Genomic DNA, 6,181 nt, shown 5'->3' on the forward strand with positions numbered 1-6,181 from the left:
CGACGAGTGGCCCTTTGCAGATACCTGTTTCTTGATCTGCGGCACGTAAGCAATACTTCTTTACAACGGCACTGCAACTTAAGTCGAACTTCTGTCGAACACATCCAGCTCCTGCATTACTCCATAGGGTGCAGAGTATTTTTACGGCCGAGCGAACTTTAGCCATTGCGAAGTGCAGTAATACAAGCTAGCAACCACACATCATTCGATGACCAGCGGCGTTACAAAGCCCATAACGAAGATCTGCCATAATATACTTTCCATGTAAGCCAGCACCGAACACGAGACTGAAACAGTATCGTGGGCTACTAGGGCACCCATCTCAAAGAAAATTTTTACGAGGCAACATGATTTACGTGAATACATATCGTACATGTCCGACAAGCTCAGACTTGTCCTGATGAAATTTTTCCGAACATTATCAACCATGACGACCTTAAAGTTTTCTCGTGCCTTAGTGCGCCGAAGTCGGTCGGTTGGCTCAATACCTCGGCTTATACTGTCTGAGGCGATTTCTACGTAATTTCTCGAAGCTCAACCCGATCGCCTAAAGTACTTAAGAGTAGTTTGTTTCTGCTAGAAGGCTGAGTGAAAATGAAGAGCGTAGCTTAAAGCTTGTGCCCTGTATCCTCCATGTCGCTTTTATTAGAAAATATTTAGCCATCGTAGCAGACAACATTTATTCGTGCTGTCAGTGAACGTAAAAACGATGACTTTCAAATGAGGCTAGCGCGTAAGGCCATTCGGCGAGTTAGAGAACACTACGATTTCACTCACGTGGAGCTGTTGCACCAATCGGCGCCATCGACGTCGGGAAGTCGAGGGTGCGGATCGTAGCAAGCCTCTTCTCGTGACAAATTTGCCGCGGATGTTTACTTTCTTGAAAACTTCATTTTTCAGCCATTATATCTGGTGATTTTTGCCGGCGCGCGATGGTAGCATGAAAACAGCCGAATGCAACCAAGCTTTCTGTATTGCATTTTCTTTGTCGCTCATTTATTTCTACCACTCCGCGACCGTTGGGCTCAGTACGGAAAGCAAGTTATCACCCCTACGCTCAATATTTGCTTTAATATTGTCCAAGGACAGTTAGCGCCCACCTCCGCCGTGCCATTAATGCGACCCTTGAAGACGTCGCGCGCAATGTATCTTGTTAATTATCAGCCCCCCCCCTAAATAGAATGATGGCGCAGAGACAGTCAGTACATTACTGAACGATCCCCAAATGACCATTCTGATATCGACTCCTACTCCACAGAAGTTTCTTTTTTTTTTTAGTCCAGTTTCGGGACGACTTCACAGTTGCTTTCGATTTAGCAAAGCCATTCCAGTTTACTGCCTATAGCAGCGTCCATGTCTTCTATGCACCAAAGCCATGCATCATTCAAACAGTTCGCCTAGAATCTTTACCTCCAGAAGTGACGAGACAGCGCAACACAAAGCTATAAAATAAAAAGAAGCCGCAAGCTCATGGAACAAGTTTTCCGATAACTGATTGATAAAATCGTTGGATGACTCAATGAATCCCTCTTTACGTAGAGGGGCAGAAAAAGTAAGATAGTGCGAGATTATTACGCACTGATTTCGCGAAAGTTGTAATGGAACAACGCTAAATTTCTGCATTTGCCTTTCATATATTCCAGTGCTTTTTAAGTGCGTGTGGCCGTGTTCTAAATAGGGGTTCAATTATCAGCGGTCATATACCCGGTGTTTCAATTTATACAACACAGATTTTTCTGTTGAAAAGCGTGAGAGATAAGACCATTCGTTGTGTCGGTATGTGCAGGTTAATTCTGCAGCGTGGTGGACGCTATGTACTTGACACAGATATATAACTATACATTTGACCAAAGAATTCACCTAATCAGCATTTGGATTTTGATTTTAGGGCCAACATTATGTAGCCATATTCAGGGCTGAAAGGACCGAGGGCTGGAAAGACCGAATTTTCCTATTTTCAAATGTGGCTAGAGTTAATGAACCTCAAAAATACGCATCTGAATGTCATTGAGTTGTATGTCACGCATTGCATATTTATAAAATACCTCTGCTCGTAGTCGTGTCGCGGAAACCACTTGAACTGTTTTCATTTCATGAAGCACGCAAACAGGTTCTTTAAAGGAGGGAAAAAAGTTGGGCAAGTTGGTAAACATTCATGATGGGTTTCAAAGCGCGACAAGAAGGAGACGAAAGTAAAAGAACACACACGACAAGCGCTTGTTCTGAGTGTTCTTTTACTTTCGTCTCCGTCTTGTCGCGCTTTGGAACCCATCATGAAGGTTGTTTATGTTGCATCAAATGTGCAAGCGGCGACATTTTATCACTGCGTATGTTTGAAATACATCTCAACTTACTATAAAATGCGTACTTTTGAGGTTCAATATTACCAACGATATTACCGATGAAGATAAGTAAGAAAATTTAAAAGCTGAGCTGGGCCGCCGCGGTGACTGAGTAGTTATAGTGCTCGGCTGCTGACCCGAAAGACCCGGGTTCGATCCCGGCCGCGGCGATTGCGTTTCTGTAGAGGCGAAATTCTAGAAGCCCGTCTACTGTGCAATGTCGGTGTGCGTTAAAGAAACCTAGGTTGTCGAAATTTCTGGAGCCCTTCACTACGGCGTCTCTCATAGCCTGAGTTCTTTGGGGACGTTAAACCCCATAAACCATTCCAAACCAAAAGTTGAGCTCGACTTCAGTATTTGCCCGAATTCAGTTTGGCCTCATGATCAGGGCCACTAAAATAAAAATAAAAAGTCGATTAATTATTTTTTGTTTTTTTTTCATGTTTATAGTATAGAGAACAATAATGTACCAAATGTCCTCCATGCTGTAGAATCTACCTCCACAATCTACCGGACTTGTTCAGAGAAAAATCTGTAATGAATAATTCGAAACAATTTACAATCTCACTGAAGCAGCGTGTAGGCTTGCATGGCGAAGACTGTAGCGAGCACATGCGCATCTCTCTGACCATGACTCCTACTGCTATGTTTCTGAGCAATATATGGTGCATATATATACACAAATGAAGTCTGTGTGAATAAGTGCCTAATGCGCCATCAGTCGCCTTGTTTTCTCTTGGCAACCGAAGAGATATACCTGAGGCTACTGCACTACTCTACCCTTATGCTTTATCACCCGGTCTCTCATTTTCATCCTATTGCAACGCGCTTTGCTCTCATATCCTTAGGAGGAGGTTAAGTTCTCACACTGGAGAAAGCACGAACATTAACTGCTCCACCACACCACCGAGGTCGAAAAATGATGTCGCCGGGTGTTACATTTACTGCTAACCTTCCAAGTAGTAATTTCGTTGCCATCATAATCAGCAGCCTAACCACGTCCACTGCGGGACACAGGCATCTCACATATACCTCAAAATAGATTTTCTATTGCGAGCTACGTCCCATTATGCCCGTAACGCTACAATTTCGTCTTTCCACATGTCCCTCTGACTCCCCCTGCGTCGCCCCCTGGAGTCCACTACGTTACCCCAGAGGAACAGTGGCCACATAATCTTCGGCTTACGTGCTCTTCTCATGTATATATGGCTTTCTTCATTTCCGCTTGGATATCGTTACTCGCACTTGTTTCCAGATCCACTGTTCCGTCACAGTAGCTTGTAAATTTGCGCATTGCATTTTACTGTCCAGAGCGCGCTGCACTTTTCTTAATACGCTTTACTATTTTCGTGAGCGGTGATGTTTCTACAGCTATTATGCTCTATACGATATTTTTGATTTGTACATAACTATAACAGATGAAATCTACTTTCCTCTTAATAGAGATTGGTAAGGATAAGTATGTAAAGGAACCTGGCAATGTTCCTATAGGGTAAAATGATCTGGAAACTGTGTCTTTCACGGTTTCTGTAAGCCCAACAGCTAATTCCCTTTTTCTTTTACTGCGAAAGCAGTATTACTTTACGCCGTCCCCCCCCCCCCCCCAAAAAAAAAAGAGAAAAAATGTGGCTCCTAGAGGTGAAGCCTCTATTCAGGCGATGACTCGCAACACAAGCGAGGAGTCGAGTGGAGGTGGAAGTGATCGGTTCGAGTACCAGAACACGAAGACTTTTCCTCTCACCATGAAGTTCGTGGGAAGCTCATTAGCTTTCATTTGTACTCATGTAGCCGCGCATGAGTGACGTCAATGACTTACTACTCTCTTTTACGTTTCCATTTGCTGATCAATTCGCTCTCTCCACAATACATGCTAGCCCTCCTTTTCAGCTCATTTGGTAGGGCGACTGCTCCGGCCAGGCAGTGGTACAGTAATCACGCAATGAGGGTGTAATCACGCAATTTTTAATTTGTTTACAGAGCCTCGGGAAAACATGCATATTATACCTAAAACAAATTTATGCCCAGACCGAGTACGAAACGGAGCGGTACTCACTCTTGGTGTTGTGTTGTATATTGCCTTTTCTCTAGCTCATTGTTGCTTAGATGTTTTCTGTAATGATGTGTTTCCTATGTGCTCCTAATTGAATCTTTTCTTCTGCTTCGCTTCTTTTGCATGTTGATAAACCACTGCCTTCTAAATGTTTGTAAACAGCTTCTGTACATAAAACATCGCATCATTGTAATAAATACAATGCGGAAAAAAATGCGGCGATAGCCTTGTGCTCTCGTGCAGTGGCCAGTGAAGCTCCTCTATTCCCGGCGCCATGCGTTCGCCTCCTAGTCACGCCAATGTTTCTGTTTATTTATTCATTTGTTTGTTTATTCCCTTGCTTGGTTACATAGACAAGTGCAACGCGCCTCAACCTAATCTTAAGAGCTGCACTCTAAAAAATTCTTCTTGGTCTGGGGCTTTAAACTGGGCCCATATTAAAAACATACTTGACCTTACAGGATGCTTCAGAAAACATTCAAATTACACACTACACCCTTGAAGCACCACCATACACGACACCACTCAGCAACACCACACTAGCAAACGAGCTTAGCTCCTACCTTCTATCGACCATCCTACTTGCCCTTCACCCAAATTCACCCTCTATAAACACCTTCCACTACCCACCCTATATTCCAGTAAACCCCGATGCCAGACAGCCACACACAGTAACCAGAAGAAGGTGGGTGAGTGTCCGATCCATATTGGACCCCAGCGGACTTGCGCCACTTCCCGGCACCCTGCGAGTATGGAATGTGCCTGGAGGAGAACTATCAGACAGGTTTTTCGGAGGCGACACCCTTATTGTGACTTGGCTCCGATACAACCTCTCATTGGTGTTGTACCCTGCACCCAGCATATACTACGGACCATGGTCGCACCAAGGTCTTCGTTTGGGCGGCTCTTTCGACAAAAACAGCAGCGATATTGATTTCCAAGACACAGTGAGAAGCCAGCTGCATCTTGAAGCTCAAGCGCCCTCTAAGCTCCCCTCGCCAGAAGGGTTCCAACCTACCCCCCACCATAAGTATCGACGCAGTACATCTGTCCACGTTCGCCCTGTAGAAAAACTGCGAGCGTGCAGGCCAAGTAATTACCGAGGGAAAATTTCAACTGCATTTTTGGAATTTTTCCTCGAGATGTCTGATCATTCCGTAGCACTTTGGCTGTCAGTGTCCATGCTGAAATAAAAAAGCAAGCCATCTAGAACTAGCTGCGCTGGAACATGACGCGGGCTACCCGAGTTAATTGGCAGCGCTGGCCTTAAATAGAGAGCTGTTGCAGTCTAGAGAACTCATGCTAGACCTCCATCGCGTGGACGAGTGACACACCGGTGTGTATTACTCCTGTCGTATAGAAACGTTATTGCTTAATTGGAAACGAAAATAGAATCAGAGCTACGAAGTATTCCCGGAGATTGTTTATTTCTCGTGTTGTTCAATGCGCGCCCACTGCTCTTTTAGTGCGAAAGCACTATTTAGGAGTTCAGAGCCTAGCAAAATCCTCGCTTGCCGATGAATTGCCGGAGGTTCAGAGCCTAGTAAAAAGAAATCGTTTAATCAACGACGGTTGGAAGCCGAACCCAAGGCGGCTTGAAAAGGTGAGCTTCAAAAGCGGTTGCGCAAGCCCACGAGGCTATAGTCGCTATTTCTTTTTAAGCATGCTATTTTTTATAGTGAGGCAATGTATTTTGAACATGAACTATATAAAAACCTTCAAACAGCCGAAAACCCGACTGCTGTTTGTCCAGTTTTCATCTGCACTACAATCTCGCACTTTGCTTTGC

This window comes from Amblyomma mixtum, chromosome 8 (genome assembly GCF_055824585.1).
Source record: "Amblyomma mixtum isolate Tamu chromosome 8, ASM5582458v1, whole genome shotgun sequence".
Taxonomy (NCBI): domain Eukaryota; kingdom Metazoa; phylum Arthropoda; class Arachnida; order Ixodida; family Ixodidae; genus Amblyomma; species Amblyomma mixtum.